Source organism: Lonchura striata, chromosome 14, assembly GCF_050655825.1.
Source record: "Lonchura striata isolate lonStrDom1 chromosome 14, ASM5065582v1, whole genome shotgun sequence".
In the NCBI taxonomy this organism is placed as follows: Eukaryota; Metazoa; Chordata; class Aves; order Passeriformes; family Estrildidae; genus Lonchura; species Lonchura striata.
In genome coordinates this window covers 9,889,791-9,917,642 of record NC_140716.1, presented here as the reverse complement: position 1 = coordinate 9,917,642, position 27,852 = coordinate 9,889,791, and the positions used below count along the sequence as shown (strand labels likewise).

Below are 27,852 nucleotides of genomic sequence, written 5' to 3'. Positions count from 1 at the left end.
ACTTATCCATTCATTTGAAATATTCCAAAAGGCATTTGTTCCAAGTAAGTTTATCTAAAGAGCAATTATTCTAAAGACTGAGTCCCAAACTTTTTGACATCAGTAAGGAAAAATTAAGAAATGTGGGACAGATTGAAACAAGGAGTGTAGGGACTTAGCCCATTTGTGGCACATTGGTCCTGGGGCACCGACCTGAAGTGTTGAGGCAGAGTTTTTTTACAGCTACAGAATCCCATTGGAAGTAGGATGATTTACACAGAGTGCAAAGAAGAGAACACTTTAAAGTTGGTGACTGGGTAGAAAAATAATATGTACTTGTTTCTCTCATTAAAATGTTTTCATTCAACACTAGCCATTTTTTTTTTGTTAGGGGCCCAAAAACTCCTCTGCTTGGAAAGGAAACGTGAAAAGACACAAGCTTCTTCTAGAGAAAGCATTTTCCTTAGAGCTTTTGTGTAAGATATGTGAGAGGCAGTTTCCCAGGCTTTTCCTAAGGATTTTTGAGAGTCAGTAAAGAAATGCAGTAAGTATGTTATTATACTCTTGTGACTGTATTTTCATTTGTTCAATATAATGTATTCCAGAGAAATATTATTGTAGAGGGAAGCTAAGGCTTCCCTTACGCAAATTGAAGGCTCCAAAATTGAGGGCTGCCATACTGAAACATCATTTTCCTGAAAGCTATGCCAGGTGGAACCAGGCTTGGAAATATGGCTGGATCTGTCACTGCTTCCTTTCCTGTGAGTGGGAATGCTTTAGCAGGTGCTGCTGACTGAGGTTGCATTCCTGTTTCCTGCTTTATAAACTCATGACTGGGCATTAAGCATGTATTACTTCACCCCAACAGCATGACTTTAATCAGAATATATACAGGCTGTCCCTGTGAAGTGCAGGGCTGTCTGTGCTGATTTATGATTAGTGTAAAGTGATGTTTTTGCCAGCTACTTTGTGGGTGAATGATTTACTGTGAACTTTTTAGGGTTTATAGTGGTAATTTGTGTTTGAGTTAGGCAAATTGAGATATTGATAAACTATCCCAAGTGATTCAATTAAAGTAAGAAACGAAACCCCCTTAATGCAGATGCTTTGTTCACCTCTGCAGTTGGCATTATTTTGAATATACTGACAGCAGCAGAATCCTGACTCTGGGGAACCTCACTGAATGGTTTGGCCTCTAAATGCAGGTTTCTCTGTTCTGTTTTGACTTGTGGATATCTTAAAGATTCATTCAGAAATCCATTTCTATCAGGAAAAGAAGTTCTAGCTAAAGACTATCTTTTGGTTGTATTCAATAGTAAGCCAAGTTTTTTGGGCAGGAATCTGTGTAAATTTGCCTTGTATTTCCTGATCTTGCTCTTTGTGTAGGTCTCTCTTTTCTACAACCACACTTCTATAATCACTGTTCCACATTTAGGGTAGACAGGGCTTTTCTACACAACCCTGCAGCTAAGCGAGCTGTGTGCAATAGCTTCACTTTCTGCACCTGCACAGAATAAATATTTATGATCCTCAGTGAAGATGGGAAGGGTTAATATGCCTTCCATCCCCCAGTGCTCTTACCCAGGCAAATGGAAAGCTTCCTTCTATCAGACCACAGATGAAAGAAAATTTAGGTTTTATGGTTAGGGAAGTACCTTTCTCACTGTCTATTCTCATAAGTTTTCCTCTGCATTTTGTGCCTTTGTCATCCTCTTGACATATTTACAATTCTCTGCACAGTTGTGAGTATGAAATGCTAATGTGAAATAAAAGACAGATATGTTGGCAAAAATAGTGTATTTTTGAGGTGAAAACCTAGATTACTATTAGGTGATACCATTCTTTCTTCTGCTGTTTAATGCTAGACACATTCTCTAAGCTTCTACCTGAAACTTCTGCAGGGGACAGAAGCTGAGAATGCAGAATAGTTGGTATTGTTTAACTGGCAGGAATAAATGCAGTGTGGTTACTCAGTGGGCTGTGACCCTGGGCTAGCTGGGGCAGCCACAGGAGCAGCCAACTGAGCATGGCTGGAGAGGGGTGCTCCAGCTGGGACACTTCTGCCCTCTTGGCTCAGAGCAGCCAGGGTACAAATACATCTAAGTAAATAATAATGAAACCCTTAAATCCTCCATTTAGGGTTAATACTGCTGGCCTGTGAATAAATTAAAGCCAGAGGTATGAAAAGAAATGAATATGGTAATCTGTGGTTGGAACCTAGGCTGAAAGTCACTCATTGCATTAATAGTTTCTGATGTGTCTGAACAGTGTTGTTGAAACACTTTATATTTGGCAGAAAAAGATCCTAAAAACGTGGCACAATGATGTAATTATTGATGCATACAAACCAATTATCCGTGCAGAGCTGTCATCCAAGGACATTACCGAAGCTGTTGTTGCCAAAATGTTGGATAAAGTCAGTATTGATGTGTTTCCATGTTCAGTGCTGTTTTCCTGCACACACACACTCACAAAACATAATGGAGTGTGTACATCTAACAAACAACTGAAAAAATCTGCTCCTGAGCCCTCTCATGAACTGTTCAGCTGAGATTTTCAGAGGAATCCAGCAAAATTAGCACTCGGGATTTGTGTCTAAGGGGTAGCACAGTGTCCAATTCCTTTGACACCTTTTTATATGAGGAAGGTTTTGTTTTTTTTTTTCTGGATTATTTTCTGTAACTGTTTTGTGCTTGGAACTTGGTCTGCACTGCTGAGAGCAGCACTACAATGCCAGAAAGAGAGAGGAGTAGAACTAATCAAAACACCTAGTAGTTGTATTGGGCAATAACATCTACCTGTATCTATTCTTCTGACCTAAACCAAGGCTATCCAATTTTCTAATTGCAAACCAGATTTTCAGGCATTTTAAGTAGGGGGGAAAAGTTCTTATTTCAGATTAAAAGCATCCATCTGGTAAAGGAGGAGATATAAAAGAAAATTTGTTGAATTTCCAGCTGTTGCTCTTTAAAATAAGAAGCTTTAAGTGTCAAGGAACTGTAGCCTGAGTTCGAGGCAGGACATTTTACTTCCCAATTCTGTTTGCTAGAACTTAGATTTTTTTTTTTTTAACCTATGATTTCTTGTCTCAAAACTAAAAATTCAAAAAGCATGTTTGCAGCACCACCTTTGTGACTTGTTGATGTGAGGAGTCAGGCTGGCCTCTGGTGGCATTGCTGCCCCCAGGCCATGCTGCAGCTGGAGCTGCTTATCTCACCTGTCCTTTTTCTCTCAAGTGTTACCACAGGCCAGCGTCCTTAACAAAACTTAACTCTTCATTCCGAGCGAGCTCTATTGCTAATATGTATGTCAAAGTGTGTGGTTTAATCTAAAAACCGTGGAGTAGTGTTTAACTTAATGTGCAATGCTATGTGGCAGTTAATGACATTTACATATTAAACACCAAAAAGTGATTTTGCCTGTAGCAAAGAGAACTACTCTTAATCATTTCTGGAATGCTCCTGCAATGCAGCGACCCAGCTTTATTGCACAGAAAAGGGTTCTGTGACATGGCTGGCTCAACTGTGTTTTCTGAAGCTATTGCCAGTGGTTTAAAAAGAATTAGGGAGTATTTGACTGCCAGGGATATCCCACATTTTCCACCCGTCTGTGCTTATCAGTGGGTACAGCTCCTGACCTCAGTGGCTGATTTCTTCTGAATTTGTGTAGTTTGGTGAGAAGCAATGCTTTCTGCCTAATCTGAATACCATTTAATTCCCCCCCAAGGCCCATCAAGTGTTAGGAGCCTGTAAGACTCATTCCAACACTGATAATTAACTGCCTGGAACTTGACATAGCCTTAAATTTTAAAACAGATTTTATAACATTAGTAAACAACAGTTAGCAGGAAAAAAGGTAAAATTGTATGTGTCATTCTGTTTTCTACCGTACACAATTTGCAGTTCAAAGTGAATATATTTAAATTAACTCCCCTGCAGCTACTGTTTACAGTAGCCTTCAAAGAATGATGAAAGCTTTTAAATAATGTAGAATATTACATGACTTGTTTTTCAAAACACATGCACTGAATGTTTCAGAGTGAAAAGTCTGTTTCAGATTAGATGGATTGCAGACAGCTGCTGTGTTTACTGAATGTTACAGATGGAATGGAAAATAAATGTAGGGAGAAGAATAAGGAAATGAAGGATTCTTAAGAATGCCTTATGTCTGAGAAGCAGTAACTCAAAGGTGGATTAGATTATCTCATACATCACCTTGATAGCTAAGAAAATCTCACTCTCTCTTCCAAAAAAAACCCTAAAAACAAAACAACACACCAAAAAACCCAAAAAACTCTGTGTTATAAGTGTATTTTCTGGGAAGGGGCTGTGCTGCTGCTTGTATTCTCTTTCCCAGCTTCTACTTGAGTTGTTACCTATGGACCAGCATTTCTTGTTTATGCTCCTTTATCAAGGAAAGTCTTAAATGTAATGAGGTTATTTCAGAGTTTGGGATGCAGATGGACATTTCTCCATTAGATTATACATTTGAGTTTTTTTAGCCAGGAATTCCTTCTCTTGATGCATTTGTAATGAATTAACTGCTGCTTTTATGTGTGCATCTTGACAAGGTGCAAGATAACCAGTGAGAAGACTGACCTGGCTTCATGCTAATGGCTCATCAGCCTCCTATATATCCACCTATTTTTGGATATGTTTTCCATTTTAAACTAAGCCTTAGGCTGTCAAAATTGCACAGCTTACACTGTGAAAGAGTGCTTAAATTTAACATAAAGTATATCTACACAGACTAGAATTACTGCCTTGTAAAAGCCTGGTTAAAGATGCAATCAGAAATGTAATTATATGTATTTATGGGATAATTGGGATAAAATTTTATTTTACCTCCCCTCAGCCAGAGAATGAGTTATGCCCTGAGCAGAAAGTTCTACACCTCACCACTTCTAATTTCTTTTAATAAAAAGCTGTTATTCAAAAGTACAGGCTAGCTAGTATTCTCTAGATTCAGAATTTAAACTGGGCAGATAACGCTTTCCTCCATCAAAAGTGAAATGACAGTGAAATAAGTTATTGCATCACTGTATTTTACTTATGATATCTTTATAAATGTGATATTTTGCAGAAGCAGAGTAAAATAAATGAATCTTTAATGTTTGTACCACAGTGAGAAGTTAATGAGAGGAAAAGAAATGTAGTTTCTTGCAATAGGAATTGAAATTACTAAAATTTCCTTCCCTTAACTGGGGAGAAATAAGTCTGAATATGCAGAAAATATCAATTTATGGTCACATACACATTACAGTAGCTGGAAAAAACATTCCTGTGTAATATTCTTCTAAAAATTCAGTTAAGATTTAGACATATGCTTCTCAGCAGGGCAAAATAGCCTCTGTGGAACTCTATTCTCCAATGCTTTGGTTGTTTCCTTATTCCCTGATGTCAGAAAATTGAAGAAAAAAAATAAGAAAAATAAAATGGAAGCCTTGGGGCACATGACTGTTAATCTAAGAGGTACAGCTGAGAGGTGACATGTGGGTCAGGAAAAGGGTTTTTCCATCTATGAATGATTCTGCTTCTGCTCCTTGAAGACAGGTATTTAATAGCAAACCTCCGCTAGTTGTTAATTATGTGAAACTGTACTTCATGACTGAATTTATGTATCTTTTGCAACCATGTTACTTAATGAGAGCAAGCTGTAGGCTGTGGTTTCACAGCCTTTTCTCTGTTGGGGTGTCTGCATCACTCAGCTTTGCTTCCCAACATCCCTCCAGCCCTTTAAGAGTCAGTTTGTCTTTTTAGTCTAGGAATAGCAGCATGGCAATAATTTGAGAAAGGTTCTGCAAAAACATATTATAAAGATACTAAAGAAAGTAATAATGTGCTCTTTCAGATAGTCTCTCTTGGGCTATAGGTTTTATGTTACCATAAGAGAAGGAGATAAGCCATCGCTGCTTGTCCAAGAAATAAATAAAAAAAAACAAAACCAAAACCAACCAAACAAAAAAAACACAAAATAACCAACAAAAAAACCCCAAACCAAAACAAAAAAAAAAAACCCAAGCAAAAATACCCCAGACAAAACTTGCCCAAGGAAAAGGCATTCTTTCCTTGTCTCCTTCAATACAGTCAACTTTAAAAATAATCCTAGTTTCTAAAATAAAATGTTCCAAAAGTAGTATTGTTTATTATAGTATTTCTATATTATTAAATACATTCCCTATATTGAGATCTTAATGAACTGTGTAAGTAAAGTCAAGATGATCCATGTTTATGCACTTAGTGCACTTTCTGTAAATTAAGCAAATGATAGAAGGGAGCAAGAAAGCAAACACTGAATGGCATTTTTTCTGTTACACAGTATGTATTAGCCACAATTTTAGAAATGTAATCCATAATTTTCAACTGTTCTACTGACATGCATAAGTAGTAGGGAAAACAGATCCTTGGGAGTTAAAAATTGAGTCATACAAGATAGATTTGTGTTTAATCTCAATGAAATGTCTTCCTTCCAAAGCAGGAGTTTCAGTCAAATAAACTTACATACAAGAAGTGTATTTAATTTTGTAATAATTGTTGATTTGTGTGATATGATAAAGCTTTAAGCTGAACAATTGCACTTGTCCTGGGAGAAACGGCCACAGGGGCAGAAAGCAGGAGAGCCTGTGGGAAGCCACAGTGCTGCTTTTTCCTGGGACATCTGGGCTGGAGGATGAGGTAAGAAAAAGGTGGGCTATAATTTCTGGTGGTGGTGGTCATGGGCTCTCCCTGCTGCTCACTCAGCCTGGATTGTTTCTGGCACTTCATGCTCTCCTACCACCCCTCCCTGTGCCCCCATCATGGAGGAAGAGGTGCAGAAGCAGGAGAAAAATGGCAATATTTCTCTGTACTCATCAGTGTGCCCATGAAGGATGGATTCTTCTGGGCTTGATGCAGTTCTGGAGAAGACAACTCCAGAAACTGTCAGCAGTATGAACACCCGAACCTGCTGCCAATGCCTTGAGAAGGCATCATGATGTGTGTTTAACACTGCTGTCAGAGTAATCACCCCCTCGTTAGACTAAACTACATCCCAGAATGATCAGTAAAGAAGTTTGATCCTCTGCTAATGTTTTATGTGCTGAATGAGGCATGCTGTCAAAAAGTGTTTCATGCCTCATCTACCACTAAGTGCACTTCCAAGGGCTTTTAAAGGATTGTCTTTCTCATTCATCCCACAGAATGACCCTGAGAATTGATTTCATTATCTAGGCAAGTTAGTGCTGTGCCTTGCTCTGGATTAACTGCAATTTTGGAACTGGTAATGTGTTCTTAATTTGAATTAATGTTTTCACCTCCTGGTTTCTGAAGCCAATCAAATAAAAAACAGGAAACTGGCAGAAATCATCAGTGGGAAATGTAGGAATTCCTTTGTGCGTTAGCATTTTAGAACTACACTGAGATGGACAGTGATGACTGTAAAAATATGCATTTGGATTCATGTAAGCATCTCCTCCTTAACAAGTGTAAAACTGTATTTTAAAGTATTTTGTCAAATCAGTAGGAAAAATAGATTACAAAAGTCCATACTGTACCATCTATATTTTTATTGACAACGTTTGTAAGAAATTTATATTAAAATATTATTTAAACTTTTCTTTAACACATCATATGTTCTTTAGAAATTCAAAATTCATATTAATTTTCATCCATTTAGTGAAGCTTGAGTACTCCTCGTTCATTGGAACCAGGTTGTTTCCAGCATTGTCTTTCTCTGTGAGTGTTCAGTTCCATCCACACCAAAGTTGTGTCAACTTTGTTCTTCTGGGTTTCTTTTGCCATGTCACACTTGACATCAAAGCAACAAAGTGAGCAGTGTTGTCATTTAGCACCGTTGTCTGCACTGTCCTTATGTGTGGTACTGAACAGCTGGACATAGCGGCTTTCTCAAAGTCAGATCGTGTTGAAATCTGGGGTGATGTCACTAATTGCTCTGTATCATAAGTTATGGGGATTTTGAGAAGTTCTCCCTGCAGTCCTATATTGGATCCCAAAGAAAGTTTTGGGTGGTGAACAGGATCTGGTATGATCTTTTATAAAATATTGCCCATGAGGTTGGAAGCCAACACAACCTTTTGGGATAAACTCTTTAGATCCAAGAAAAGTTAGAATGAGATATGTTGTACATTAAGGTTAAAAAAACCAAATTGATAAAAGTTCAAATAATAATTCTTTAACACATAGACTCCCAGACAGAGTCTTACATATCCTGGTGTCCATTTTCTTACACTGTGATCATCACCCAAAGGAGCAGAGGGGAAGCTAAGTGGAAATAAGCTCATGCCATTGGGAAAGCCCTGGCTATTGCTGACCTAAGCCATGTGACCAGAAACATACACAGATCAATTAAAAAGGGGCTTGGTGGTCATTTTATGGCCACAAATAACTCTGTAACTGGAAGAGGAATAACCACAGTGAATATTAAGGGAAAGAAGATGGCAGTTGCTTGTCCTGACCTTTCAGCACACTTTGTGCTTTCTAATTTTTGAAGTTTCATTTAGAGAGGTACATATGCCACAATTTCTTGCCATTATATCACCAGGCTACAGAATTTCTTTTTAATTGAAAGTCTAGAGAATTTGAAAGGAAAGAATAATCTTTTGGCAAATATTTCAAGATGTCAAAGATTCATAAGTTTGGGATTTGAGTTAGTTCTTTATAAAATAAAATTTGATTATATATCTGAGAATGAGGGAAATATATAATGAAAAAGGTACTTCACGCTTCAGGCTGAATGGACAAGTTTCATCCTTTAAATATTCTTTAGATCATGAAGCCACTTGAGTCTGATGCTTAAAAAATGAACATATTTTTCTGACTAGTATTATTCAGTGTTGTTGCTACAAACTTCTGTTATGGCCCATTTTGGAAATTATTTAAGTGTAACCATATAAATGGACTTTTTGAATTGTGAAGTATAAAAATTACTGATGACAGCCCTAGATCTATGGTGCTTGTCCTTTTCTAATCTGGGTGAATTATATCTGTGCTTTTACACATTCCTGTTTTAAACCTTTAATGATCTTTAGGGGAGTCCTTAGATTCAAAACTTTGTTTGGATGCCCAAAAATGGCACCAAGACTCTTGCATGTACCTAATGAATTTATTTGAAGCACTGTGCAGCACATTGTCTGTAACCTCTCACTGTCAGTGTCTGCTAAACCTTTTTGAGTTTCATGGTAATTGCTTCTTGTTTTTTACAGCAATTTATAAACTGACACATCAATGGAAAGAAGTGGGAGGCAAAGTCCCTGTTTTGTGACTCCAGCAAAGGGACAGCACTCTTAGTTCTCCATCAAATGTGCTACATCTTTAATAGCTCTAGTTAAATTATGATCAGGTTGAAAGAGGAGTTCAGCTCTTCAGTGTTAGCAGGGTCATCCCTGTGCACTCCAGGCAGAGAAGTGCATTTCAATAATGCGTGAACAAATCTGTCTTGGTGAAAAGGAAACACTGGCTTTTGTTTCAGAGACTGTGTAAAATACATAAGATGATTAAATATGTAAATTTCTTGATTGCTTGAATTTTCCTAGTTGTCTCTCCTAATGTCATCTTCTGTAAAGTTTTATTATTCATATAAACCAGATTTCTACAATCTGAGTGCCATGCAAATATTCTCACATATGTTCAAAACAAGTATATATGGTGAAAAGTATTATTCTACTTTTTGTTTATTAAAATAAAAATATTAAAACAGATTATTACTTCCTGAAATCAGTCCATGACAGATGATGAAAAAGAGCCCAACTTGCAAGAGTGTGATCACAATTCCTGCTCTGTCACTGTATTTAAAGAGGCTCAGATGTTGCTTATTCAGCAAATTATCTTTTCTACTTTATAATCAAATATAGAGTTTAGAAAAATCTCTCCTACAGTAAGTGATTAATCTTTCTAAAGTATAATCCTGAAAAGCAGCAAGGCAACTTTAAAGTTTATTAGTTATTACAAAAGACTTTCAAAATGGGAATGAAGATTTTCCTTTATTTGTGAAGAGTTTAAAAATGGAAGGTTGTTCCCTGGTGTGACATATTTTGAGAAAATACATTTTCACATGAATAGATTATAGCACTTTAAAAAAGTTAATTTATATTATCTGAGCTGGAATTGTTAAGAAATTATGCAGAGAGGGATCTATCTGGTCCTGCTCATTGGATTCAGTCATATGGAACTTCTTGGGATGTTTACTGAGCATATTTGGAGAGTCAGTCCACAGGGGCAGGGTAGATTTCCCCATTGCTTGACTGGAAAAGTGCTATCAGAAAATTAGTTTCGTGAGCTTAGTAATACTGGCTTGTGACTCTGACCCTCATTTCATTTGATGTGAAAGATGTAAATACTGGAAAAGAATAAAAAAAAAAGAAAAAGAAAGACAGAGCAACTTATGTGGGTTTTACCTACCTAAGCAAAAAGAGGAGAAATGTCCAGAGTTAAATACTGAAACCAGGAAGGTAGAAATGCTGCAGGTGTTGGCAATTTGAATGGACAAGGTCATGAGCAACCAGACTAACTTTGCCCCTGGCTTTGCTTCTATCTAAGGGTTAGGCTGGATGACTTCCAGAGGTGGCTTTCAACCACAAGGGTACCAAGACTCCATGAAAGCAGGTACCAGTACTGCTGAAAATCTCACCTGCAGTTTGATTTTGGAGTTCAGTAGGACCAAATGAAGAGGCTGCAGTCACCCAAAGCTGCTGGCGGTCACTTGGCAGTGTGCAGAGCTGTGGTGTGCAATGAGACGTGGAGCACTCGCTGCCACGAGCTGTGTGTGCAGTAACTGGGTTATCAACCAGAGCATCAATGCTCTAGAGATTGGCTGCAAAGAAGTGTCAATGCAATTATCTGTTTGTGACACACCTGAGTGCTCTGCAAGAATCTACACTAAATACTCCTCATTTACTAGAATGCATACCATGATCCAATATACATTTTCTTAGACAGTTAGGATTGGAAGTGGCTTGTTTACAATTGAATTGCAGCAGCCATTCAATAGAGGTAAAGGTTCATTAGTACTTTGCTAATTGTCATTGGTAAGTTTAAGGATCGAGAAATAAGACTAGAAAGTAATGTATCTGAACTAGTTTCCTGACCTCATTCCTGCTGCTAGATAATGTTAGACTCTGAAAATGGTGGCACCAAGTGAATAGTGTATAACCACTAGCTGTTAATTGCCAGAGGAGAAATGAGAGAGGTAGTGAATTTTGAAAGTCTTCAGCCTCACCCTTAAGAAAACTCAAATCCTGTTGCTGAGAAAAGCAATCTGATGAGTCTCTGTACTGCCATTAAGGAAAAGGAATTGATCAAAGGTTTTAAATAAGGTTTCTTAGGGGTTTGTTGCACCATGGGCAATCATAGCTAACACCTCTTCCTATCCAGTCTTGAAGGCTGGCTGTGTTCATGAAGACATTTATTTTTCAAAGGCAGTTGTCAAATAGTTAAGCTAGTTAGTATTTCTAGTGATACTTGTGTTTAAATTTTTTAAAAATTTCTTAGCTGCCAGTAAATTGAAAAGAAAAATAACACTGAAAATCCATACGCTTAAGCTATGTTTTCTTTGGTGGTCTCTGAAAGCCCTTGGAGCTGGGCTGGCTGAGCTGCTGGGCTGTGGAGGTCAGGCAGTTTGTGCCAGAAGCACAGCATAGTCCTATCTGTCTTCTTGTCAGGGATGGAAGTGGAATCTGGCACCACACAGTGCATGCTGCCAGGGAGACATTCCTCTCTCTGCAGCACACTGTTAGCTCTCATCTCATTTAAAGTGGATACTTGGCCCCTCCTCTTCCATCTAAAGAGGCTTTGTTTGTTATGCAGAATAACATTGGCTTGAAAGAGTCTCTGGAGGTTATCAAGTCCAGCCCCTGTTTAAAGCAGAGCAGGCCTAGCTTTAAAATGAGGTCTGGCTCCTCAGGGTCTTGCTCAATGGAGCTCGAAAGCCTCCAAAAGATCTTCTGAGCCTGATGGAGGCACAGAACAATATCCCACACAGAGAGGGCATTACTAAAAACCACCTCTGCCAAAAGTCTCATCCAGTCAAGTACTCACTTCTGAAATATTTGGGAGAGAGAGCTGCTGGGAACGAGCTGTGGTGCACTCTAGTGGCTCCAAAGTGGGAGAAATTGTGTACAGTGCTGTGCAGCTGAGTTGCTGAGGCTGGTTCTGGGGTCTGTGGGTAATGATGAAAAAGAACTGAGTTGTATTTGAAGGCTGTGTGTGTGTGACTACAGAGTTTAACAATCTAGACACCCAGTGAAAGGCAACTTGGAATTCAGTGGCAATGTATCCCTCAAGGGAAAGGGACACAGGGTATAGATGACCATAGAAAAATACTGAAAATAAATCCTGCAAAGGTCAGGAGGATGGGTCTAGTTGTGCTATGGAGGGAAAGTGTCACCAGTTGATATGTCTCTCTGGGTGTGCCTGGGTGGGGCACAGAGCTCAGGGAGTGAGTGACAGCCACCTGAGGTGGAGCTGAAGCAGAAGCATGGATTTCAGGAAAAATTTCTCTGGAAAGTTGTGTTGAACTATATACCATGAAGCTAATCAAGAATGTCTTCCCCAACTGCTTTAGGCTATTGACACTGTGAAGGTTGGACTGTGAGCTCCTGTCTCTGTTGTATTTCTTTCCATGTGAGACAGCTCTGATTCAAATAATTTAGATTTGTAAGAGCAGATCACTTTGCATTTTTGCAGACTCTTCTGGGCGCACAGTGGCCATATTAGCCAGTAAGCTCTCTAGAAATGACAACACAAACCAAATTCTTCCATTATAAAGTACACTACTGCCAATAAAGTCTGGGGTGGTGGAATAGCCTGACTGCTGGTGCTCTGACTCCCATAGTTTACTCCGCAAGTTACTTTGCAGCAGGTGGAATTTGGGCAGTGTCAGGAAAAAATGGTAACTTGGAACTAGCAGATTTCAGCCTGTCCTTATGCTTGGAGCAAATGTTTGTCTTGCAAGCTTGTGCTTAGTTTAGTGAGCTCAGCAGTACATAGGTATATGAGTATATAGGGAGTTTCAGTTAAAAATTATAGGTGCCTACCCGTCTTAAAAACCTCTGATCTGCAAAGTGCATAAGAATTCACTGGGATAGGGTACTGGGTTTAGAGAAAGTGCAGCTCTTCTTGCTGCTCTTGCTGAAAGCTCTTGTGCTGCCTGGTAGCTGTGCAAATTTCAGCCCAAGTGAGACATTAACCTTGGACTATCCACTATATTCCTCAACAACACAACATCATGACCCTCACTCATGGCAGAACTGCAGCCAGCAATTACCCAGCTAACACTCACCAGCAGCTTTAGTAGTGCTTCTGACATGGAACACTGGGTCTGTTAAAACCAGAAAACTTTCGTATTTGGCTCATGGCTCCCATTATTTTCCAGGTGTTTTCTCGTCCCCATCATGCCCGAGCACGTGCAAACTTCCTGAACTTTATTCTGGATCTGTGAGTTGAATGAAGCATAGCTGGTTCTTAGTTAGGGCCATGGGGAGAAAGTTTATGGAATAGCACTGATCACCATCTGTGCTTGTATGTAAAAATGCATTAGGGTTTAAAATGTCAACAATAAATTAGGCCAGGTGCTCCAGCATAAAAGGTTTACTGCTGTTCTCCTGTGAGAAATCTAATTATGATGTTTTACTCGGTAAAATGGTAGATGCTCATATACAGTGTACTCTCAGCCTTCCTAGTAATGATTTCTTCCTTTTTCCACAGTTTATCATGGAAAGCTAATTTTCATCTATTTGTCTTACAAGTGCAACAGTTACTCATCTTGACATTTGCACTGTCTTGTCCCTGTAGTTTGAGATTTTCATGAATTTCCTGTCACACCAGCAGCATGTCTTTGCTGCAATCTCTTTTGTGATGGATAAATTGTCTTCACATGCTCTGTTCCCAAGCAACCCAGCTCCTCTGAGGCAGGGTTTCCCTGTATCCTCAGGGAATGGGTGTTCCCAGAGACACAGTTTTCACTCTATTTGCCTCCCTCGGTGCTGTGCAGGTGAGACAGGAGCTTGGCCATCATGTGAAGATGATCTCTTTTGCAGTGGTGTGCGATGTTGCAGAAGATAACTGGATAGTCTAAGCCAAGTGGGACATTACAAATACTCATTTGAAAGGGGTATTGCTGCATGTTGCTAACATGCAGCACATATTAGCAACTCTTGACAACAGAAAGAAAAGCCACAAGAAGGAGCTAAATGAACAGGTACAGCAGAAACTTCTGGTAGTGGTTTTATATTCATGGAGATCTATGTAGATAAGTGATTGACTGCCTAACAAATAGAAAAAGATACAATAGGGCCAGAAAAAAAACTTATGATTTTGAGTTAACACTGCTTGATTTGGCATAATTTTAGTGGTATTACTGATCAAAAGCAAGAAAATAAAGTTTGGAAGCTTGAAGCCATCTTTAAGTGGTCTTGGAGATTTCATAAAATGTCAAATAATGTTGGAAGAACAAGAGTGCAAGTTTGGTGTGTTCATTTGGAACTGTTTGGCTAAAGAGAACCTGAAATGCCTGTGAGCCAATGGCATAAGGCAGGAGCAGTGCCCTTGCACCTGAAGGCAGCACTGGTCTCACGGTGTGGTTACATGATGCACTGTTTGGATCTGTACATTGCCAGATGGAGTTAAAGATGAGTTGTCTGCCTGAACACTAGACTGCCTAGTTGTCAACTTAGGCAAGCTGTGTATCTCATTCAATGTGATGAAGAGTTTTTGGAACAGAATCTTGTAGTAGAAAAGAAACTATGATGAGAGCTGTCAAGTCTTGCTGATTCACTCGATGACAGGCAGTTTGCAAATGGAAAGGGAGATGAGATGTCCTTATAATTCTACTATGTTCTTCAGTTGAGCTGTGTGACTGAATTCTGAGCTGCTCGAGTCACAATTTGTCTTTAAAAATCAAGCATGGATGAGGGAGAGTGCTAGGGTCAAATAAAAGGCCATAGAAATTGTGTTAGGAAGGAAACAAAGTTTTCAAGTTTCAACAGAAAGTTTTTCTAGAGAAAATAACAAAAATAAAAAGAGGCCTTCAGATGAGTGGTTGACATTAAAATAAATTTTCTTGCTTTCTGAGTGCAATACAGAACTACTGAAGTAATAAATGCTAAAGTCACTGCAAGTCTGTGAGTATGAGGGGAGACCTCTGCAGTGCTGTCACCTGTCACAGGCCATACAGAACAAATGGCCACCCCTGACCAGCAGTAAGAAAGGAACCTCTGCAGAGATTTTGAAACACCACTGACTAAACCTCTGATCATATCTAGCTGAGCATGGAATTGTGCAGCAACCCCCAAACCTACAATGTTTAAATGGCACATGAAAATCCCTAAGGCATTTAGCACAAAACCAGCTCATTTATTCATTGCAGCAGCTGTCACACCAACCTGTACTTGGTGTGAGTTGCTTGGTTGTTTTGATATGGTTAATGTTTTATATTTGAGAGATTGGTTGACATTAGCATAAAAGAAAGTTACTCACTTCAGTTTTTCTGAAGGATATAAATTATGTTTAGCTGCAATGAACTTTTTGAGGAACCTTGTGACCTGATGTGAGTTTCTGAAAAATGCTGCATGGCTGATGGAAAGTTGAGTATAAAAGACACATAAAAGGTGTAAGAGTAATATGGTAAATTAAAAGAACCCAAACTTATGTCAAGGTGTTGCCTTTTCAAATAGAATATATTTATATTCCTGCCCTGTTTTGCCATTCATTTGTGGAACTCCCAGATGGAATAACAGTTGTGCATAAGTTTATAAGTTGAAACATGCCCCTGCATCCCTCCAAACCACTGTTATTTCTTAGCTCATCAGGAATGTAATCCAGGCACCTATAAAAGAGGGGCCTGATGTAGCTCTGCTTGAAGTATGTAGGCTGAAAGCAGTGGCATATTGAAGGGTGAGTCAAACCAAACTGATCTTTTTGTGTGTTTAATACTGACATACCCTCCCCAGGCACTGGTATCTGTGCTGTGCTGGAGTACTGCAAGTCAAGGAAGGGGAGTCATGGTTTTCATTCAGAAGCTCTTTCATACTCTGTATAAAGCATGGGAGAGGATAACATCTCAACCTCCAAGGGGGTTAATTGTTAGGACTATCCCAGCATATATCAAATATTAAATATCTGAATTAGTATCAAAAGTCGAATACTTTAGTTTAGAAACTAATAGTTGGGAAATAAGGATAGAAAAAAAGCAGATGTCACATTTTATATGGGCAATATTACACATTAGATATCTACATCCGCCTACATTCTCCTCCAAATACATAAAGATGAAAAAAGATTGATTAGATGTGTTTCTGAGTAGAAGTCTAGCAGCACACTTTCATGCTAACTCTAAGTGCTGCTCCAAGACATTCTCAGAAAACTGAGAAATCTTGGAATATATTACTAAATCACAGTGATTATGTTTACAGTGTAAATTCTAGTTAACTTGACATTATGCCCTTCTTGACAGTTGGCTGACAATAAAACTTACTTGCAATTACTTCTGGCAGTGGTGTTAGCTGACTGATACAGTGACCTTCTGGAACTCTTGATCAAAGAAGTCCCATTAAGATTATTAGAGACAACCTTTGCAGCCCCAAACCAAAGCCACCAGAATGTAAAATTTGTTGTTTAAATGCATGATCCTTGACTCACTTTGGTTTACAGTTTTTAACTTGCTGTGACATACAGAAACCTGTTCTCTGGTGACAGTATATACCCTTGACAGAAACCTATATGAAGAAAGATGGGGTTGCAAAATTGCAAACTAAATATGAATAAATTAGCGACTAACTGAAAGTAATCAACTACCAATTTCTGCATCTAATTCATGAGAGTTTTAAAACTTCCTTAAACCTAATCATGCTTACCTGATTTCTTTTCCATACTTGCTCAGGATTATTAATATTAAATACTCTCAGCATCAATGGGAATTTAGATATGGAGCAGAAGCTATGTCTCACTGGATTCTGTATCCAAATTTTTAACCAGTGTCTAATAGATTTTATTTCTATTTATTTTTTATGAAACTTTTTATTATTAATAGTGTTCTCAAAATAAGCTAATGAACTGTAATAGATTTGCATAATTATGAAGACTGATAATTTATTCATGGCCATGGCAGACAGAATGAAGGATTGGCATTAATTCTGCCAGCAGTTTGCTGAGAATACACACCGCTCTGCACTCTGTTTTGGGGCTTTCAGTGGAATAAGAATAGAGGAAAATTCCACTCAACAGAAGTGTCATATTTGAAATGTTTTGTAAAATAGTCCTGAAATAATTCTGAAGTTGAAGCTATGGACTTGATTGGAAAACTGTTGAAATGTAAGAAATGGCATATCCTGTCAGCAGGTGTGTTCTAGGGCAGAAATAATTTTTTCACTACTGAAATTAATCAAATATTTTTCACCCCATTCAGAGCAAACCTGTGTATCTACAGCTCTACAGTGAGGATATGAAGACAAATGCAGCACCCAATGAGCAATATGTTATTTGAATCTGTACTAACTTTTATGTTCTTGCTTCAGTTAATGGGTGGGACTGAATTTTACAGAGAGTCAGAACACATGGACATTTCGGGGGCCTTCAGGAACGGTGTGGATCTAGTGGCACTGAATTGAAAATAATAATGTTTTGTTCCTTTTTCCACCTTCCTTCTAAGCATTGGATAAACTTCAGTCTTCACATATTATCCCATATTATCAGAGGAAGGCCAACAGCTTATAGTGGTCAGTGCTCTCAGCCAATGCAGCCCCCACTGCTGAGTACAAATTTCCCTGTGCCCACTTCTCAGACAACTTGGCCACGACTTGAAATTCAACATTATTATTTTCTAAAGAAGAGATATAAAGTCATGAATTCCCAGAAACTGTGTGCTCTAATAACTACATGAAATATTCCCTATCCGGGGGTTGACAGCTGAAATATGTAATCTGTGATGAGAGCTCATGTTTTGGGAGGACACATGTTCCCTGTCAGGTAATTTCACTTTGAGTTGTTGTTCAGTGAGACACATTTAGTGGTTGGAATGAATCTGAGTTACGGCCTGAAATTTGCTGTGTGTGAACATTTATGTGTGACCTTTTTTCTCATACATCTTCTAGGGCAGCACTGAGAATAGGGAGAGGCTTGCTCTAAAACCTATTGTATTTCAGATTTACAGTGTGTGCAGTGCTGGGATTTGCTCAGCAATAAACAAGTGGGCAAACTGAAACAAAGATGCTCAGTGTGCTGAGAAAACATAATGATAAAAAGTGTGCTGTATAGGGAACTTTCATCTTGATGACAGCTAGAAATGTGCAGGAGAAAGCAATTTCATCCTTTGTTAGAGAAAATGAAGGTGCAAATTTAGACTCTGAAACTGAACAGGATGACTTTCGAGTGGTTCAACTGGGGAATTATTTTCTAGATTGCACAGGAAAAAACAGTGGCAGTGACAACAGTAGTAGCTTTTTTTTGTTGTGATTCTTGGTACCAATAAATCCTAAGGTATTACTAAAAGTTTATTGGTTTTTTTTGTTGTTTTGTGGGGGTTTTTTTTTTGGTTGGTTGTTTTTTTGCTTGTTTGTTTCTTTGTTTTTTTGTTGATATCTTTTTCCCCTTAACAAAGTAAGTAGTGACAGATAATATTCTGTGATCTTTGTGAAAAATCTGGATTTCATTTTATATATGATATGTTACAGATGATAACTGGAGACTGGATTAATTGTCATTCTAATCTGACCCTAAATATAGAAGCAAGTTAGATTCTTTGATAAATTCATGTTTTCCAGATACAAGTGGTGTAAGCCACGGCTACAGCTTTGCCTTCAAGTCAAATGAAACGGTCATTGTCATTTTTTATTTTTTTAATTGCTTCAAGGTCTGCCTGAAAAGAAATCTTTCAGTTACAAAAGAAAATAACATTTTGACCTAATTCTCCTCCCCTTTCAATTGTTCAATTGTCAGCATTTGTGCATCTTCAGATAGGTGCTGTACAGACTTTCAGAACTCAAATAGCTCCAGAAGCAGAATAACCTGCAGAGACTAAAGTGGAGCTGGGAATATTAGTGGGTTTTCTTCTCCTCTTCACAGGAGTCCCTCCTCTCAGAGTTATGCTGATTATAAGATGCACTTGTTCAAGGGCCTTGAACATGTAAAGTTTCATTTGTTTTGTTTAATAATACTGTGGCACACTGGTTCATTTTTCCTGCTACATAATAAAAAGATTAAGCTGATCAGAGTAATATTAGATAAGAAGACCTTGTGAGCTGCTGGACCAAAGTGGCTGCAGTCCTTCTGCTCTAACACACGATGTGTGTGTCTGAGTAGTGAATTGGAGAGAAATGAGTCCTGGTTCTGACTGGGACAGAGTTAATTTTCTTCCTAGTAGCTGGTAGAGTTCTGGGTAGGCACAGGAAGCTTCCTGTGTTGATTCCTTTCCAGGAGGCCCCCAGAAAAGGGAAGTAGCTGGATATGGTCAGTGTTGAAAGTGAAGCGAGAGTTCATACAGCAATGTTCTTATGTTGGAGGCCGGGCCTCTACACCAGGATATTTGCCTTCCTACGTTTTTGAAGAAATCTGCCTCTCTTTCTCTGGATTTATTTTCATTTATTTTCTTTGTGGACAGCTAGTGAATTTACTCATTCCTTCTATTCCAGTTCCTTCTTTCTTCCTCAGCTGTTCCTGTGAAACAAATAGACAAAAGGAATCAAGAGAAGTCTTTAAATTAGATTCTTCTACACTTGGAGGAAGCAGCCACTGTGTAGTCCGTCATGATACTGATTTTTGTTTGTAGATTAGCTCTTAACTGAAACATCTGCTTGGTTTAAGCTATCTTCCTGTTCCATCCACAGGGAAGTAATTTAACAGCAGAAAAAGAAAATTCGAAAGGTTTTCAGAAGGGCTAAAGCTGCTATGCTTTTGATTAAATTTCCTTTATGTTTTCACAGTTTTGGGGAAATTTGAGGTTTGATACTTAGGAAAACAAGGGTTTGTTTTGTCCAACAAATGATGGATGCTAATTAAAGTTTTTGTTATAGACTTGAGGATTAAAGAATGAACTATCAGTAACCCCAGGTTTGGTTTGTGTGAGGTTGGTTGACCCTGTCTGCTAAGCATGGCAGATGTTATCGCTGCTCTGTGAACTATTAGAATTTGCTTAATGACATCAATTAATCACATTAGTGCTTTAATGCCCTTGAATGACATCTTTCAACCTCCAGATACTTTGTGTTACAGATTTTGTTGAAGTAGGAAATATTTTTATGATATTTTCACTTTAGCTACCCTTTTAACCTTCTCAAGCAATTTAGAGTACATGTCTTGTGATAACTCAATTTCCTGTCGTAATTGCACATCGTTACTTCCCAAGATGCGGTAAGCATACTGAAAATACCAATTTTCCACTTCAGTATCCTATGTGGAGAGGAATGGGGCTTTGAGGGGTGGGCTTTGAAAGAGCTCTAAACAAACAAGGGAGTCACAGGAGAAGCATAGTAAAATGTATTCCTAGTTTTCCAACTTCCCTTTCCAGAAAGAGTTGATTAGGGGTGTCTTGCGAAATATTTTTGAGTTCTAGAAAGGTGTTAGTTTGACAGTTCAGAAATATTAGGGCCCTTTTGGGTGCAATAAATGTGCTTTATGCTTGCCCTCTGGCAATCACTTTAAAGCTACAAGGAGTTATCCAATGGATGATAATTTTGCTGACACACAGGTAAAGATCAATACTGGTGAACTGTCAGGTTTAAGCTAATTTTACAGAACTCCTCAAGTATGGGTAACACACCTGTCAGATACAGTCGAGCTGAACAGAGGTTTTCATGGTGAAATGGCTGAATACGATGTACTCAGTTGCCATCTCTCCCCACGTAGTGCTGATTTTATCTCCTTGCCGAAAATGGTCATAATAGGTCAAATTCCCCCATTTGAATTTGATGGTTATTTGAAACACTTTATCATATTCCTTATAAGGGAAGTCCCAAGATTATTCACTAATCCTTCTTTTATTTCCTGCTTTTCCTTCCTTCCTAAGTGAAGACAGTATTGTTACTTCTGGTTCTTCTGTGCAGTTTTTCAGCACTTTTTTTTTTGTTGCCCAATTTGTCTGTTGTATTCAGCTCTTGCCCTTAGTACCCTGTGGGGCCCTATATTTGCAGTGCTTCACTATGGCAGGAATTTTTTGGTTTGGTTTGGTTTCTGGTTTTTTCCTCCCTGTCTTTCAACATGCACTCATAGTCAAACTTTTGTTCATAGTGTTGGCTTTTGAGCATGTTGCCTCAATAGAAAAATACCAGAAGGCAGAAAATGGAGGTGATTCTTTGGGAAAAAATATTCAGAAGGATAAGAGTTAGGCTTCCTCAAGCCCTCTCCTGGATGGCTCTTTACTAGGAAAATGTGGGCTGCAGGATTGTTTGTGCATCCTACACTAAACTGTGTAATTTGTCCTGTATTTTATGCTGTGTGAAGAGTCAATGTCTACTAAAAGGCTCTTGGAAATCCCATTGTAAAGAGAAAATGTGTATTCTCTGAGCAAATAGGAGTAATCATGTCATATCTGAGCTTATGTTTCTTTCCATTTTTGCTGTTCTAAAAATATTCATGGAGGCTGTACAGACAAGGGGGGTAAATAGATAAATCTAAGTAGATCAAGTCTAACTGTGATCAGGTGATTGCAGTGCCTGGATAATATCCTCTGGCAAAGGAAATTAATTTTTATTGATATTTACACATGATCTCAGTACAAAAACCTTTGCCATAATTTCAGGTGCCGGCTGTAAATTGATGGTACACTAAAACAAAACGTATTTAGAAAAAAAGTATGTGACAAAAGCCCAGAGTAAACATTTATTAAAATGAAACTATTTACAGTTTGAGCTGGGAGTTTTAACAGCTGAATGTGTGAGTTTGCCTGTAAGGGTTGTAGCAGCTGCCATGTGCCCAGCCAAGAGTCTCAACATTTCAAGATTAACATACACTGAGCAAGTCTGGGCTCTAATGGTCTCAGAGGATGAGCATTTTGCTATGGGCTTCAGTCCTTTGAGGAAAAGTGAGATTTGGGTGAGACTCTTCTACCTTTAAGTGTAGGTATCTACATTTAATCTCAGCATCTTCCTCCCCTTTATAAATCTTGGACAGGTCTCCTTTCTCATCTGAGAACTGACATCTAAAACAGCTGAGGTGAGTACAGGCTCCTGTTCATGGACTTCAAAAGGAACCAAGATGACCAGCTTGCTTGAAGCTGTCCAAGTGTGTGGCAGAAGCCTGTGCCAAGAGTCTAAAATAAAAAGGGATTAATGAAATTGAAATTAAATAACTTAAACTCAGTGGCTCAATATCTGGGAATTCAGGTTCATTTGTTATCATAATTAATCATGGCACTAAATGCAACTGTGTGGTTGTTGGAGAGCTGAAGGGAAGAGACCCAAGTCTGTGCTAATAGAAGACAGGATTGTCCTCAGTTCTCTTGTCAATATTTGTCTCTGTTCTGTGTCCACAAGGTAAAAAATTAAGTAACATGGGGAGGAAGGGCTGGCTTTCCAGATCTTCTGGTTACTTCTAAGGAAACTGTTGAGTTTGAAATTATTTGGAAGGGGGCAAAATGCATGATACATCTGCCACTGGTTCATGTTCTAGAACACCTTCCAAGTAAAGTTTTATTTCACGTGATGAAGATGTAGCTTAGAGTGATTTTTGCTTTGAAATAATTTATGCAGTTATTGTAAAGAAGCAAAAAATTTCTGTAAATGTGGCACAAGCCAACAGAATAGGATATTTTCATTATAGATAGTTTGTGTTATTTACGTCCCCCCGAATGAAACACACTGTGTTATTAAATAACTCTACATTAATTCAATTGGTAAAATTCCCACTGAATCAAGGTTCACTGTGTTCAAATGATTCCAGACAAGCAGGGAAGACACACTGGCTGTGATGTCTGGTCTGGAATTGCTTCACCTTATGGCTTGGATAATGAGGTATTGATTTTCACAGGGCAGGTCATGTTCCAGAAAAAATGAGAAACTCAGTTGCAATTATGAAAGTCATTTACAATTGAAAGTGGAGAAAGGTTAGAAAGGTTTTCTTTCTGGATAGCAGACGATATATTTTAGCCAAGTCTTTTTCACAGTTGTCAGGATTTGATACAAAGAAAAATAAAACTGAAAACAAAAAGTCACTATCAAATATATATGCTCCTATTTTCATAAGTGGTACTTGAAAGATGTCTTCTAACTATTTTTCAGGAAAGATAAACGGAGTCTGTTAAATACTTAATGTCTCAAAGCTCCAGCTGTAAGTCACAGGGACTTTGCACAAAATCCTAGCAATGCTCTCTGGTTTCAGCAGCTCTGAGCAATCTTTTCAGCTGACCTACAATGGCAGAAACAGCAGAAAACATAACCTTTGAAATGCTCTTTTCTTATTACAAGCATAACATTATTCATTCCAAAACTCAGTTGTCTACTCTCACTAAAATCAAACTCTCTTTCCTTAGGCATGGACCTCTGACAGCCTTTTGTGGGATTTGATGGATGAGGGCAGAGAGCCTGCAGGAGAGCTGTGAGGCTCCAGGCTGAGGAAGTGTGGGATCCCACTGTACTGGGGCTCCAGGGATGGGATTACTTCTCTCCACATTAGCTGGTGTCGAGCCATTGCTTTGCATTTGTGATGCAAACAATGCCAGCAGCAAGGGTTTAGCATTGCTGCACAGTGGTTCCACAGTGGTGCACCTCGGTTTCCTTTCTGCCCTCCCCAGGGAATTATAGAATGGCCTGGGTTAGGGCAGACCTTAAAAACCACCCAGTTCCACCACTTGCCTTGGGCTGGGATAGCTTCACTATCCCAGTTTGCTCAAAGCCCCATCCATCCTGGTCTTGACTATTTCCAGGGATGGGACATCCACAGCTTCTCTGAGCAACCTGTGCCAGGGCCTCCCCACCCTCACAGTTGAGAATTTCTTCCTGACATCCAATCTAAACCTAATTTCTTTCAATTAAAAGCCATTACCTTTGTCCTATCATTATAAACTCTTGTCAAAAGTCCCTCTCCAGCTTTCTTGTAGCCCTCCCTTGAAATGTAGTGTCTTCCCCTTCTGTGCTATGCAAAACACAGCTTTAGGAGACTCATCTCCTATTTTTGTCTTCCCCCTCTTGTCTCTCCCCTGACTTTTCCCTCCCAGTAGCCAGCACTCCTTGCTGGAGCTTTTCTGGTACCTGGAGGGATTCTGGCAGAGGGCACTCAGAGGCTGCAGGTGGGCAGGCACTGCTACAAGTGGTTCTTTGATCATGTGCTGCTCCTAGAGAACTTGCATCTGTTTCTACCTGGGGTTTAACTTAATTTTTTAAATTTTGGTTTTTTAGTAAGAGATTGATTAGCAGCCTAATCTGTAGGCTTCATGTGGGAAAATATCCTCTACAGACCTATTTGAAGTAATTTTATTATAAAATTTTTTAATAGCTAGGAAGATTAATTGCTCAGGAAAAGTGCTTAGGTGAATAACAAAGATGATGTTTTCAGTGTTTTCTGGGTCCTTCAGGACCTCCTTTTAATTTTTTTCTCCAAAGACATTGTCTTTCTTTTTCCTATTCCCTTGAGAATACTTGTCAGAGGGCAAGAATGCTATTTAGGAATGTTCAAGTGTTCTTTACAGCAGAATGACTTTATAAAGTAGGGAAGTATTAGAGACTATTTCATTGCTTTACATATAGAAAATTTTTACCTCTAGTGTGATAAAAAGTTATGCCTCTGTTTCTCTTAGTAAGAGCCCTGCTTTGTCCTCTCCTCTGGTTTTATTCTGTTTACAGCATGCTCTTCTGTTTGAATGCCTGTAAGTTGCCCTAAAACTTTCAGTATCTGCATACCAATAAAAAAAATTGAAATGTGATTATGAAAGCATTGTATTGAAAGAAAGTAATGAAATGAAGATGGAAAATGCCATTATAAATAATGTATTTTAATAAATAACTCTACACTGTAGAATTTCAATTACAGAAAATCTTGCTTTACACAAGTAATTACTAAAGAAATTGCTGTAGAAACACATTCATTCATTGAATTACAGGACAGAAATTCTTCCTCTGATTGCATCTTCCGTTGTGAGGGGAGCAATCACAGCAAACACCAAGCTCTAATAACACCCTCTCTTTAGGAATTAGAACTTACTGATGGATGGGAATGTGGAAAGGCTAATGAAAGGTTGCTGCTTCATGTGCACAAAGGGAGTGAATAGAACTAGTCAGACACAAAGCAAGAGTCTTGCTCACTGGCAGGTAATTCAGCAGCTCTGGGCCCTGCCTTTCAGCAGGTGCTGGGGCTCAGGGGTCTGTAGGACATTTGAGTGTGCTGTGCTCATCCATGCAACTTCCTGGGGTGCATTTCATGTGCACAGAGGGGTTACACCCCGTGAGAAGAGAGCAGAACACCCCTGGAGTGTGACAGGGAATGCTGTTTGTTGGGGTGTCCTTTTACATGAGTTGGCCTGAGAATTTGGTGGCTTTAGAGTCCATTTTGGAGGAGGGGGAATGTCAGAGATGTTTGTCATGGTTCAAACAAGGTGTTTCAGTACCTTGAGGGTCTGTAGCATCACCTCTCCATCTCCTGTCCATCCCTGGTGCTGTCTGTAGGGTCAGGATAATCCAGGTGGATCTTCCCCACCTGCGATGGGGACTTTGAAGCTGTGCCACTCCAGGATAGGGAAAGACACACTGGACTATTCACAGAAGTGACTATAACACAACCCAAGGCATCTTCATATTTCAGGGTTCAGTGTCCAGCTGGCCTGAGGGGAAGAGGTCTCTGGCAGTGGTTTTCAAAAGGGGGAAAGAAAATGGGGAGTGTCTGGAGCAGAGCTGTGACAGAAGAAGCTTCCAGCAGAGATCTGCTTTTTTGATTACTAAATGGTGGAATAAGAAAAGCTGCTGGTGGGGGAAAAAGTAATTAAGGAATTTAATGTAATCACTAAAAATTAACATATTAAATGGGAAAAATCATGCAGTTTATGGAATATGATGTCCTATGTGCAAGATTAGCAAAAACTAGAAGTATAGCCTCATCCTTTTAGTGTTTCCTTAGGTGACCCATGGACCCAATCCTGTTTGTTTGTCCATACTTGAGAGCTGTCTATTGATTGTAAAGTGTTTATTTACATCCTAGACGACAGACAACCAACCAACAATGATTCTGTATTCTCAAGTCAGTATTTTGCAGGGTATTTTCTTTTTAACTCGGTAAATGACCTTTCCTTTTTCGTGCAATTGGACACCTTTCTCTCCGCCAATGTTTGTATGGATTGAGTTTAGAAGTATTGATGTGCTTTTAACTTCTGTCAAAGGAAGGGAACTTGTTCATTTTTTGCCCCCTGGATTTTCTATCAAATCTTTCCCCCACCTCCACCAGTAACTTTTTTTAATGCTGCCTTATTCTGTTCTTATTGTGCTGTGAGTTCAAGAATGTTCTTGTAGAAAATGGTTATTTTTTTCATCCTAATGTCACCAGTGAGTCACTCCAACACACATTCTTGTTACAGGATTACTTGAGATTTCTTTTTTCATTTAGTAAAAAACATCTGAGTTCTCTTTGAATTTTCTGTGCAAAGACAATCTATAAAGGTCTTCAGCTGACACTGTACAAAGAGAAATGTGTCTATGGGAAACAGATTCTTCCTGTTGCTGGTATTGCTGTAGGGTTTTGATCAACTGTTTATAGAGGAAATGAGAAGTTCTTTTGCTTTCATCTGGAAAATGACTTATACATTTATGAGCTTATCTTCCTGAAATAATGTGTACAACAGATAGAGGAATAAAACCTTTTCTGCTATAGTCTTTCTGAAGTAATTTCAGACCTCACAAAAAATTTGAACTTGGGAATTGCACAAATATTTATGCTTGCTAAATCACATTTGCACAGGTATTTGCTTGATGCTATTATTTTCCATAAAAATATAATGAGGTACTAATGTAAAAATCCATTAATAGAAGGAAGCACAAGATGTTTAATTAAAGAGCAAAAAAACCTGTTCTGGGATTAGCCTGTACAGCTTGCCTAAAGTTCTGGGCTGGATCACAACTTTAAAGAAAGGGCATTGATCTGTTATTACAATCTCTGTGTTTTATGCTGTGCACAAATTGTCTCTGAGACCCATTTAGATATGGAACACAGAGCACAAAGTTGGCAAACACTTCACCAGCTTGGCATTGCTTCCATAAGTGAGCAAACCAGTTGTTAATTCTGGGAGTGCACTGACACCAAGAAGTTAATGCACTGTAGGGTACACTATGAATTTCCATCACTATGGCTGTTTTGCACTAAGTGTCTGGCTGGACACACACAAATTTGCATGGACAGCTGATGGGAAGTAAATTGGGTGTGGATTCACAACACAGCATTTGAAAGCAGCTCACGTAACAATAAAGCAAGGTTGTTTTCAGGTTGCCTTTCCTTCTTTCATCTGCTCCAGGGGGGCTACTAAGTGCAGGTGCTGCAAACTGCAGACTCCCCTGCTCTGTATGGGATGGTTTAAGCTGCTGTGCTGCCCTGTCTGTGGGTGTACATGGCAGCAGCTCTCCAGCTGCAGGGATGGCAGTGCCTGTGCCTGTGGCCAGGGACTGCTTCTATCAGCATAGCAAGGTTTGACCTTTCAAGGTCTATGAACACTTAAGAGAGTGAGCTCTATTTCTAAAACAATAAATTCAAAATTCCACAAAAAGCTGGGTCCTCAGACTGTTAGAATAAGCAGATCACAATTTTCAAATTAAAATAGTTTTCCTTACTGACATATTTTTTTGACATTCTATGTACTTTAATATTGTCAACAATGCTTTAGAAAATATCAAATCAAATATCAAGATACATGACTGATTGCTGTACTCCCATTAAAAATGTTCTGATTTTTTTATTGAACTGAATTTTGTAACAATCGAAC

The 27,852-nt window shown here is 38.8% G+C and overlaps 1 long non-coding RNA gene across 1 annotated transcript in view; it reads left to right on the top strand.

Moving 5' to 3' along the window:
* The window catches only part of LOC146766080 (uncharacterized), a 152,688-nt gene that overhangs the window by 65,271 nt on the left and 59,565 nt on the right, over positions 1–27,852 (top strand). The window lies entirely within an intron of this gene.